The sequence below is a fragment of the Eubalaena glacialis genome, chromosome 11 (genome assembly GCF_028564815.1).
Source record: "Eubalaena glacialis isolate mEubGla1 chromosome 11, mEubGla1.1.hap2.+ XY, whole genome shotgun sequence".
In the NCBI taxonomy this organism is placed as follows: Eukaryota; Metazoa; Chordata; class Mammalia; order Artiodactyla; family Balaenidae; genus Eubalaena; species Eubalaena glacialis.
The window spans coordinates 43,365,322-43,377,809 of record NC_083726.1 but is presented as its reverse complement, the minus strand read 5'-3'; the positions used below and the strand labels follow the sequence as shown (position 1 = coordinate 43,377,809).

The 12,488-nt window shown below is 40.8% G+C and overlaps 1 protein-coding gene across 8 annotated transcripts in view; it reads right to left on the bottom strand.

Annotated features, from left to right (window-relative positions):
* NAP1L1 (nucleosome assembly protein 1 like 1) overlaps nt 1-9,747 on the bottom strand; it is a 32,992-nt gene extending 23,245 nt beyond the window's left edge. For all 8 annotated transcript variants that reach the window (XM_061204601.1, XM_061204599.1, XM_061204602.1 and 5 more), the window contains exon 1: nt 9,603-9,747. The gene's annotated coding sequence lies outside the window, so the exon portion shown is untranslated. The remainder of the gene's footprint in view (nt 1-9,602) is intronic.
* Nucleotides 9,748-12,488: the final 2,741 nt, after the last annotated feature.

Below are 12,488 nucleotides of genomic sequence, written 5' to 3'. Positions count from 1 at the left end.
CTATTTAATGGCAGTTATAAAAAGCTCTGGTCCCAATCTATGTCAAGTAAACCTTCCTCATCTCCGCGAATGCACCTCATGTCACATCACTGAATACTACCATACCCCCAGCCTACCCCGGATATGCTGGCACATTGTCCATAATGTTCTTGGTTATCAGACGTGAATACTGTTAGGACTGATCAGAGCATATCCTCAGTTCTTTCGCACTATAAAATTAGTATTAACTTAGAGAATACTGCTTTTAGAAAACCAAAACCTTATAAAATAGATAACTAATAAGAACCTGCTGTACAAAAAATAAATTAAGTTAAATTTTTAAAAAAAGGAAAACCAAAACTTAAGACAAAATGTGTTACATTGAGCCAGAAAAATGGCTGAATGCCATAGGCAATGCACAGATTTTTAAAAGTTAAGGTTAGAATTCCACATTAAAATCAATTTTTAATCTTTTAAAAATTAAAACCTTAGTCTTTAACTCACAAGATGCTACAAGATGTGATTCCTCATACGAACATGCTTAATATGCTTTTCACTTAAAGAATTAAGTTACTGATTTTAGCAGTGAAGTGCTATCATTTGGAATAGTATTGCTGATCCAATACCCACCCTTTAGACAATTTAGGAATATTTCTTCCTAATGTATCCTACTCTATTTTATACACTTTCTGTTTGCTGTAAATAATTTCTAACAGCATTGATAAATTTCTCTAGTGATGCTGGATAATTAGCCAGCATTAACAAAACATTTAGCAAAAAATTATGAAGATACTAATTCAAAAATAAGAAAAATATTCAATCAGTCAAAGAAACACAAGCGGGATTCAGATTTGCCTATGAAATCAGAGTAAGGATTTTCTTTTAATGCAGGGAAAATTATGGTGAATATGCATTCTTAAATATGGCTAGTGTTCCTATAAACCATTACCTTTCTGGAGAGCACTTTGGCCATGGGAATAACAAAAGCCTTAAATATGTCCATCTCCAGCCTTGGTTATTCACTTATGAGAACCTACCATGAAAAAAATTAAAGGATCTAAGGGTCTGTAAATGTTTCATGCTCACCTAATAGGTTCTTCCCAGTCCTATACATTCTTTGGCTCTCAGCTCAAAGATTTACTTCTTCAAGACAGAACAGGCTGGCATTTACTCTTCAGAGATGCCTTCTCCAACTTGTACATCCTGGCTAAGTAAGATTTCTTGGTTGTACACACTCCTATAAAGCTCCATTTCTTTCCATCATAGGATGTCTCAAGTTTGTAATTATAAATTATCATGATTATTTGACTAATGTCTGTCTCCCCCAACTGACCAGGCCATAAAATTCATGATTACAGGGATTATATCTGCTTTTTCCAATCACTGCATCATATCCTTCAGAGTAGTATACAAAGTAGTATACAAAAAAAAACTTAGTATTAATGTGCATACAATGGAATGCTTTGCAATAAAAAAAATGAAGCAGATCTGAGTTGATATGGAAAGAGCACCAAAGCAGGGGTAAAGGATGTATGGCAAAATCCAATCTGGATATATATGAATGTGCATACTCATACATGTACATACTTTCTTATGAATAAGACATTTCTGGAAAGATACACCAGAAACCTAACAGGAGCTACCTATAAGAGAGAAAATACTGGAAGTAAATGAGAACTTACGTTTCATTCTACATTATTTGGTTTTCCTATACAGATACTTATTTAATAACATTTTAGAATTTGCTGGGTTGAATATACAGTGTAGTAAATTCAGCAATTATCAAAAGTATGAAACAAAAAACACCCAAAACTTCTAAATTCAAATTTTTATAACATTTTAACATGTTCACAGAAAAATGGCTACACTTCTACCCTCAGTGTCCACCTTGTGGCATTACATTTAGAATTCAAACTCTTATAATGAAATTCTTTTGATTCTTTATTACAGAGGATTCAAGATAGAACAGGATGGCATTCACTTCTTCAGAGAAGCCTTCTCCAATCTGCGCATTCTGGCTAAATTAGGTTTCTTGGTTGTATACACTTTTGTTTTTTAAAGAAAAGTATGCCTAATTTTGCAGTCAGATCATTTGGGTTGACACCAGCTTTGTAGCAATCTAGCTCAGGCGAACAACTTCTGGCCTTATTTCATCATCTTCAAAAAGCAGGAGAAAATTTTTCCCTCATTGGATTTCTCTTATTAAGAAGCAAATTCATGTAAAAGATTCGTGTTTGACACCTAGTTAACACTCAATAAACACACACAATGTTTTTCATTCTGTCCATTTTGAATTATTCTTTACATGGGGTCAGTGTTTCTGCAAAATAATTACCTAGGATGATGGTTAAAAACAGCTTCTTTCAGTTTTGACAAATGCACAGACTGACCAGTAAATGCACCATGGTAGTATAAGATGTTAACATTAGGGGAAAATGGGTAACGGGCATATGGGATCTCCGAACTACAACTTTTCCGTAAATCTAGAATTACAAATAAATCAAAAAACTAAAAATAAAGGAGCTATTCCCATACCCAGATTCAAAACCAAGGAGTGGACGCAAAAATCTGCATTCGAAATAAGAAACCCAGCTTCTGAGGCAGGTGGTCTCAGACATTCAGATCACATTGAGAAACACAAGTTTAGGTTAACACCTACATTGATTTTTTTTTTTTTATTGTAGTCCACAACATTAAGTAAAATCAATGAGAATTTTATTTATCAGACATGAAATTGCTTTCTAAGAGTTCTGAAGAATTTCCACTCCTGGTAGTGACAAGCTAGGTTATGCAGACCAACTCTACCAATGAAAACTAATTAAAAGTACAGAATAAGAAATTTGTTAAAATCTTAAAAGCATGGAAAAATGTTAATAAGATAGTAAGAAATTACTAACCCAAAACTGAAGGCAAAACAGGAAGCAAAAGGATAAGTAGAAGGAAGCCACTTTTGCCCTGAGGGCAACTGCCAATCTCAAATTTGAACTACTGTCTGGTGAAACCAAAAGCCCTGGACTTATTCAAGGTAGGAAATCTTTATAGCAAACCTCCCAAATTAAGCAGGAACCTCAAAGTGCTATATTCTCAGAGATAATAAACAAGTCCTCCTGTTCAAAAGCCCAAATTCACCTCATCTGCGTTGCACCCAAAACCTTAAGCTATGAGCTTAAAGCCATCTCAGCATTCCTAGGCACCTGTATATCCAAATGTAAATGAAAGGTGCCTTCATCCTAGACCTCAAATAATTCATAAAGTAATTTTCGAGAACAATAGGGGCCCGTCCTATGAATGGACTTAAATACTGTCAAAAAGATCACAGAGAAAAAACAATCATGCTTATTAAGTTTGAAAATACAGTGTCTGTAGCAGTACCTACAAGAAACAGTCATTTACTAAAGGTGATAGAGCAAATCTGACAAAGAACTAAACAGAACTTCTAGAAATAAAAATAACAGAAATCGAACTAAATGGGCAGGTTTAACAGTAAACCAAACACAGCTGGAGAGAGAATTAAGTGAGCTGGAAGCGAGCTTAGAAGAAATCTTCCACAGTATGGCAGAGACTAGAGGATAAAAAATACTGAAAAAGCATTTTAGGACACAATAATGTCTAAAAAAGATTTAATAGAAGTTCTAGGAGTAGAGGACAGAATGGGCAGAATATTTGAAGAATAAATAGCTAAGAATTTTCCAGAACTAATGAAAGACAAGCGCTACAAATTCCAATCAGGATAAATAAAAAACCCACACTTAGATATATGAGTGAAAATGTAAGACAATAGAGACAGAAGTCACCTCAAAAAGCACACAGAGAAAAGACTTAGATTAACTTCAAAGGCACAAAAGACTGGCGACTGCTTTCTCTTCAACAGACACCAAAAGACAACAGACCGTACTGTGTGCTCAATGTGCTGAAAATAACTAAGGATCTTAGAATATTACACCCAACCAAAACATCCTTTAAGAATGAAGGTGAGGGACTTCCCTGGTGGCAGAGTGGTTCAGAATCCGCCTGCCATTTCAGGAGACACGGGTTCAAGCCCTGATCTGGGAAGATCCCACATGCTGAGAAGCAACTAAGACCGCGTGCCAAAATTACTGAACCTGCGCTCTAGAGCCCACAAGCCACAACTACTGAGCCCGTGTGCCACAACTACTGAAGCCCACTTGCCTAGAGCCCGTACTCTGCAACAAGAGAAGCCACTGCAATGAGAAGCCCATGCACCACAATGAAGAGTAGCTACTGCCCCCGCTGGCCGCAACTAGAGAAAGCCTGCGCTCAGCAACGAAGACCCAACGCAGCCAAAAATAAATAAATTTTAAAAGAAGAATAAAATAAAAGTTTCCTTAAATTAAAAAAAAAAAAAAGAATGCAAGTGAAACAGGTACTTTCAGGCAAAAATATCTCCAGCACTCTCATTAATAAATGCTATTAAGTATATTCTCCAAAGGCAAGTGATCCCAAACAGAAGATCTAAAGATACAAGAAGAAATGAGAGGAAATAAGGATATCAGCGTATACCTAAACAAATATTTTAAAAGACATAATATCACCACTGTGTAGTGTTAAATTTAAACTACCATAACATTGTCAGTGATGAGAATAAGGGGGGAGGAAATGGATTATTCCAATGTTCTTAAGTAAGCATGTTATAATTTCTAGGGTGACTCCAAAATTTCAGAAAGAGAACACGTAGCTTCCAAAGTACAAGGAACACCAAGTAAATTATACCTATTTTTACATCAACCTAAAAGAAAAACAGGTTTTGGACAAATAAAAAGTACACACACACAAAAATCAGATTTAAACCTAATCACAGTGATTACATAAGTCAATTAAAGGCTCCCTTTTAAAACTGTCAGACTAGATTTTAAAAAATCCAACTACATCCCACTTATAAGAAACACATCTGGGGCTTCCCTGGTGGCGCAGTGGTTGAGAATCTGCCTGCCAATGCAGGGGACACGGGTTCGAGCCCTGGTCTGGGAAGATCCCACATGCCGCGGAGCAACTAGGCCCGTGAGCCACAACTACTGAGCCTGCGCGTCTGGAGCCTGTGCTCCGCAACAAGAGAGGCCGCGATAGTAAGAGGCCCGCGCACCGCGATGAAGAGTGGCCCCTGCTGGCCACAACTGGAGAAAGCCCTCGCACAGAAACGAAGACCCAACACAGCCAAAAATAAATAAATAAAATAAAGAATTAAAAAAAAAAACAAAAACACATCTACAATGTAAGAATACAAAAAGCTTCAAAGTAGAATACAATCCTTAACCAAAAGGTGGTTATCACTGTTTTAAAGTTTAAAGAGATTAAAGTTTACGATAAAAGGTTCTACCCACTACCCAATCAATATATGTTATAGAAGATGTCAATGGAAAGACACAGTTCATAACATGACTGAAGGCAAATCTTAACCCAAGAACTTGAACACGAAGAAAATCTTCCATTGGAAAAAGAGGGGGAAACAAGTGATTCAATCAGACCATCATTTGATTATTCTGTGGTCTTATAATAGCTAGATGTCCAGACATCAAATGACCTACCATTCCAGTATACCTGATTCTGTTCTCCTTACTTTCAATGAGAAGGAAAAAAAGCTAATATTCATGGAGCTGACTCTGTAAAAGATTATTACATGCTTTCCTCTTATTTGCAGATTAGTAAGCAACTTGCTCAGCAACACACAAGTGAAAAAACTAGGAATTAAAATCTGACTTCCAATACCCATGCCAATTCCACTATTCCAAAAGCCAAGGGGCCTCCCCTATCAGCCTACTGCTACATAGATTATATAGTAACCTATAGTTACATTCCTTTACAGAAAATGACTACTTCATGGTGAAACAGCCAATCATTAAAAACTACAAATGTTTTAGGAATTCCCTGGCGGTCCAGTGGTTGGTTACGACTCCGCACTTTTACTGCCGAAGGTGTGGGTTCAATCCCTGGTTGGGGAACTAAGATCCCACAAGACATGCGGCACAGCCAAAAATAAAAAAGTAAGAAACTAAGAATTAAAAAATAAAAATTTTTAAAGAATTAAAAAAAAAGAACTACAAATGTTTTAAAGCAAAAGAGTTCAAGGGAACCAGTAACATCCCAAGGAAAAAATTTCCCTTTACCTCAGAACTCATATCTCACTCCAAATGCATTTTAAACAAATCTGTATTTTGGACATTGCTGTTCTATTAACAATTTCGGTGGTCCAGGCGCTCAGTACTTTACTTGATTCCAGCACAACCTCACAGTTAGAACATCTCATTCTTTATGTTCACTTTTTTCACTTCAGGGATATCAAAAGTCAACCTAGAACTGACTTTTGTATTACACTCCCAAGCCAAATGAACTCCTATTTGAGAACACTATCTTCTGTTCAAGGGATCAAGGTATCATCTGACTCAACAGCAGAGAAACATACTGATATTTCGTGAAAATTCACTCAGCATTAACAAACTAAAACAACTTATTCACACATCAGACATATGTTGGAAGAAATCTGCAGGATTGTAAGTGCTTGAACTCTCCCTTGAAGCCCAGTGGAACCCAAGCAGAGTGCTTTTAAATTCCAAGCAGATGTGTATACAGTGCAACAGTTTAAGTCAAGGGAACTCCCTTTAAACCAATATAAAATCCTTATTATAAATCATCACTGCTCAGTTATGTAACCTTGGATAAGTTCTTTAACTGCTCTGTACCTCAGTTTCCTCATCAAAATGTTGATACTAGCTATCTCCAGGAGTATTAAATGTGCTAATATACATGCAGAGTAAAACATTGCCTGAATAATCATTCAAGAATATTTTCTGCCTGTTGTGCTCTTCTTATGTACCCTCTTTACCAGAGAAAATAATTCAAATTAATAAACTCTTCAAAATTATAGCCTCCTCTCCCAATAAAAATCACAATGTACAAAACTTCTGAGCAAGTAAAAATACATCAAACTACGTAGCAGTAAAAGGCAGAGTCGTTAACCAGAAGTGTAGAGGCCACTTTCCATGGCAAGCCCAGTAATGTGATCTAGTGGTCTGCAGTCAGAGTACTAAGCAATCAGAGTACTAAGCAATCAGAGTACTAAGCAACTTACAAGGATGAGTGAAAGCAACCGTGCTCACCTGCTAACCCCTACTCTGCCCAACAGGGAGAGAACTTACTCAGATGAAATTAGTATGAAATGGGTCTTAATGTTACCGTTTTAACAAATTCCTTAATGTAAAGAAGGTTACAGATACTACACTACCTCCCACTTCCCCCACTTTCTTTTTCTTCAGGGCACTAATCACAACTCAACACTTTATATCTAGACAAGCAATTTGCCTGTTTGGCTCATGAAATAAGGTGTATGTCCAAATAGGAGCTAAAATATTTACTCAAGGAATCAACTAAGAACACAAGTAATTACAGCATTGATTAGACTTGAGGATACGAATAGATTATCATTAGTTTTCTAAATTGATCAGGATTCATCCCCTTTCATTAATATTTCAAATTTACAATCAAGCAGAAAATAAAGTAAGCAAAGCAGTATGTTGACATCTTCATACCTTAAAGTCAATCAGATTCTACCTTTTTTAGCCCCTTTTCCTACAAAAGGACGCTGTACTGAATACATTTTGGGGAGTTTAGAATCAGTCATCTCGAGGCAATATGGGCAAGTTGAGTAAGTAATAAAAAAAAAAAAAAATAGCACCTGGATTAAATTAGTTCTGGTACAAGTGTTGGGTTTTTTTTTTAATCTCTAGAGGACAAGGGTGTCACATTTAGTATTAGCTTAGTAATTTTCCCTGTCAATAGGTCCTGTATCAAAAATAGGTACTTTGCAACATATACATTTTATGAAAGTTTTCAGACTGGTATGGAAGGACCAGTCTTCTTAAAAAGTAAATGGTACATTTTAGATTTGTGCCATTAATTTGAACTCAGAAAACTTCGAAAGAAGCGTGAGACTTCAGCCCCAGAAGATCACTGTAAACCTCATTTACCTCCCGTCAGCTTTAAATAAGTCATTCTAAATATAAGGTTTTTCCCTTATCCAAAGGTGTATTACTTCCTAAGTGAAGTACGTATAGAAGTAGTATTAATTAAAGCCGACAAGAAAATAGGAACTAAATACTAATTTGCAAAGGTATTTTGATGCTACGTTATTTTCAAAAATGGCACATTTCGTTTTCCAGCTCAGCTCTCCTGAAATCAGGCAAGCAGTTTTAAGTTGTGAGCTTTTAAAGCGCAGTCCTTACAGAATCATCAGACAGTGAGAGAATAAAATTGGGGCTCCTTGAGGACATCATATGCCTGGCTCTTCTTGTACTCGGAAAACCCAGCCCTCCCCTATAGGACCTCATTACCCGTCTCCCTGCCCTGCCTCTTTTTTTGAGGGCAAAGCGGGCGCACTGACAAGGCAGCAGACTACACACTTCGCTCAGTACGTTTGCATTTACGCCGCATTCCACCCCATAATACCTCCTCCACCATAACCCCACTCACCCTAAAAACAAATCAACTGGTTAACTATCTCAGAGTGGGAACGTGAACAAAGGAACTAATTTGTAAGAAAGCAATAGAAGTCCTAGAAAAATTAAAGACACTGCAGGCCAAATCCTTTACTTCCACCTTAGAACTGTTCAGACTTAGACTGGTTAGGATCAATTCTCCCCAAATAAAAAACCCTGGTCAAGATATCCATCCTAATTCTAATTTGTACTTGAGATACACAAAAGAATCTCTTGTTAATAACAGCTAACGTAAGCGCTTTACACGTGTTAATTCTTTAAAATCCTAGCAGTGGAGGCCCTGCTTCATCATTCAGCACCTAACGTTCACACTTTCCTCCGGTACCAATAAAAAGATTAAGACCAAAGAGAAGCAGGGAAGAGTTGGAAACCCAAGGGCTGGACTTATGGGCTCACTATTCATTTTCACGTCCCACCATCTCCACAACTTTCAGTAAAGTAGGGACAACCAGACAGGGGTCTCCAATCAGGCCCCGCCGGCGGCCACGTGCGGAGGGAAGCCGCCGGGGGTTTCCCCTCCCAGACCCATCGCCGCCTACAGTGGGCGGGGAGCCCAGGAGCCTCGCTGCCTCCCCGCCCCCTCCCCGCCCAGGGGCCTCGTCCCCTCACAGCCCCTCCCTCCCATCGGAATTCGCAGCCTCCGCGGTTCTTTCCATCCCCCAGCGGCCTCCCTCCGAGTATTATTTTTGAGTGAGCGGGGGCGTCGAGGCGGCGGTGGGCTACAGACCTGGGCCCGGGCCGCACCCCAGGCGCCTGCCGGTCCCTAGCGGCGCGGCCGCCGCCTCCGCCGGGCGCCCGGGCGTCGCCGCGGCCTCGCTCCCGTCCGCGCTGAGAAGCTGGTGGAGCTCAGAACCTCGGCGCAGACCAGCACGCGGGCCGCACCGACCCCCGCGCGTGTCCTGATCGGTTCCCCAGAGAAGCGCCGGCCGATCCCGCGGGCCCTCTCCGGCTGCGGGGTCGAGACTCCGCAAACGGCTCGGGCTCTGGCCTCACAGGACGGCCCCGGAGGCCCGGGCGGCCAGAGGCCCCCGCTCGCGGTTCCCCGTCCCTTCACCCCTTCCCTCCGCGCAGGCCGCCTCTACGTCCCCCCTTCCCCTTCGAGTTCCCGTCCGTTACCGGTGGCTAGCACGGGGAGCCAGGCGGCCGGAGCTGCGCAGGCAGTGACTCAGGGCGGCGGCGGGAGGAGCAGAAGGCGGCGCGGCGAGCAGATGGCGCTAAAAAAGACCCGAGAGCCCGCCGCTCGCGCTCATATACAATTAGCGTCAGCACGTAGGGCCCCCTCCACCGCCCTCCCCCTGGCCTCGCCGTCTCCTAGCAACGCGAGAGGGAGGCGGGTCCAGGACGGGTTGCCTAGCAACAGAACCGTCCTTCTTCTCCCGGCGACCTCCAAACCTCCCGCGCCAAGCTTGGGTTCCTCGGGTTCCCGCCTCCGCCCCTTACTAAGCCTCCAGCCGTCTCTTTTCTACCCGCTTCGCTGGAAAGGAACTCGCAACCCTTTCTGTTCCCGGGAAAGGCCCAGACCCGCCAGCCTCGCCCCCCGCTCACCTCGTCCCCCTTGCATGGTACTGGGAAGGGTGAGGGCAGGGGGCCAGCCACCGGGTCCCGGATTGCCGCATCCTGACGGCGAGCGCTCCTTCGTTCCCGACGCTGTCACGGCCTAATTCCTGCAAGTCTCCTGTCCCCGGTAACCATTTTCTCTCCCCGCCCATTTTTCCCCCTCAGAACAACAGTTCTTTCCTTCTGACCACCTCGGCGGCGTCTTCTGCTGGTTTTGCTTCTCCTAACTCAGTGGGTCTCCGAGGCTTCCGGGGATGCTCTTCATTGCTACCTCTCCATCCTTTTACTAGACTTGCGATCCTTTAGGACTTTCGATGGATGAAAATAGCATGTTTGTGTATTGTCTGGATGCTTTATAGTGAGGACAGTGTTGTTTCATCTTTTTGAAAAAGTAAATCCCATGTAAAGCCTCAGGGCCTGTGAAACCTCATGGCTATTTTTCAGTTGAAGCTGGATTGACTAATGTTAACTCTTAAAACTGTGGTTCTCGAAGTGTGGTCCGAGGGTCCCCAGACTCTTTCAAGGGGGCAGTCAAAAGTATTTCCATAATAATACTAAAATGTTATTTGCCTTGGCACTCTCATTCTCTCATAAGTGTAGAGTGGAGTTTTACAGAGGCTACATGACATGTGATATGGAAACACTGAAAACAGAAGCAAATATTAGAATCCAGTCATCTGCTGATCAACCAGACGTTAAAGAGATTTGCAAAAACATGAAACGATGCCACTCTACTCAATTTTTTTTTTGTTTTGAAAAGTACTTTTCATATAAAGATTATTTTCTGTTAAAATGAAATGAAATAACGAATGTTTAAAATGAAATAACGGGGCTTCCCTGGTGGCGCAGTGGTTGAGAATCTGCCTGCCAATGCAGGGGACACGGGTTTGAGCCCTGATCTGGGAAGATCCCACATGCCGCGGAGCAGCTGGGCCCGTGAGCCACAATTACTGAGCCTGCGCGTCTGGAGCCTGTGCTCCGCAACAAGAGAGGCCGCGATAGTGAGAGGCCCGCGCACCGCGATGAAGAGTGGTCCCCGCTTGCCACAACTAGAGAAAGCCCTCGCACAGAAACGAACACCCAACGCAGCCATAAATAAAGAAATAAAATAAATAAATAAAGCATGACACAAATTAAGCAATGTGAATACCATCAAGCTTTAAAAAAAAAAAATGAAATAACGAATAACTACTCTTAAAATTTCTTAATTTTAATTTCAAATATGATAACATAGGTATCTATAATACACATAAAAGTTCTTGGAGTCCTCAATTTTTAAGAATGTAAAGGGGTCCTGAGATTAAAAAGTTTGAGAACTATTCTCTCTTGTATTCCTTGAAACTTCTAACTGCTTAGAGTTATCTATTGTAATTCTCATGTTTAGCAACAACCCCTATTCCATTTTAGAGTATATGGTTTTTTTCTCGGCACTCCCCAACCTCATTGAAATTAGTTGCCTTTCCCACTCTATGCTACAGATGACTGAGTTTATCCATTCATTTTGGTTTTTCTTATGTGATTATTTTGTTTTTCTCAACCTTCTGTCTTCATATACATCCTACTTGACAATGATGTAAGGCTAATAAGGATTATAATCACATCAATAATGACTCCTCATGAAGAATCTACAATACACAAACTAGGTAGACCAGTGCCCAAAATGTCAGTACACTTGGCACTAATTTCAATGGAGTCCTCAAGAGCACCGCAGTCTAATCAAAGGTAAATAACTTCCACCTCCTTTCCATACACTTTGGTGGTTTGAACGTCTGAGACCAAATTGAGAAGTTAGCCTTCATGATGGTTTCCATCCCACTCCAGGGAGCCCCACCAATTTCAGGCACTGATTCAAGGCTCCTAATTTCTTCAACCCTCACTGCCATATTTAAAGGCTTCATCATTACCAGTTTATATTCTCTCTTTCCCCTTTACTCCAGCTCCTTCCTCCAGCTTCCTCCTCCCTTTCTTTCAATTATCCTAGCCAATCTAAGGAATGAAACACGAATAAATTGCTAATAAGTCATGCCTTTTAATGTGATCTTTTGAACCACAGTTTGTAAATCTAAACCTCTACCATTTAAGACCCAGGAAGGGCAATCATTTATGCATTAATTCAACAAATATTTATATGTCAGGAACAACTTGACACACTGGAAATACAGCATTGAACAAGAAAGACATGGTTCTTAATTTTATTGAACTTGTGTTCTGGTGATGTGGGGCAAGTGATAGACAAGTAATGAAATAACCTTAGGTATTAGTAAGTGAAAGAGCTGTGGAGAAAATAAAATCACATAAAGGGGTAGAAGGTGACCGATCTGAGCATACCCTTGAGATTTTCTCATGGCTTAGACCCCCTTAGGCCCCCAAATCACACAATGTAGTTAACTCATGTAATTAATTTACAGTAAATGGTGGCTCTGGTCACTGATCGTGGATCATGCT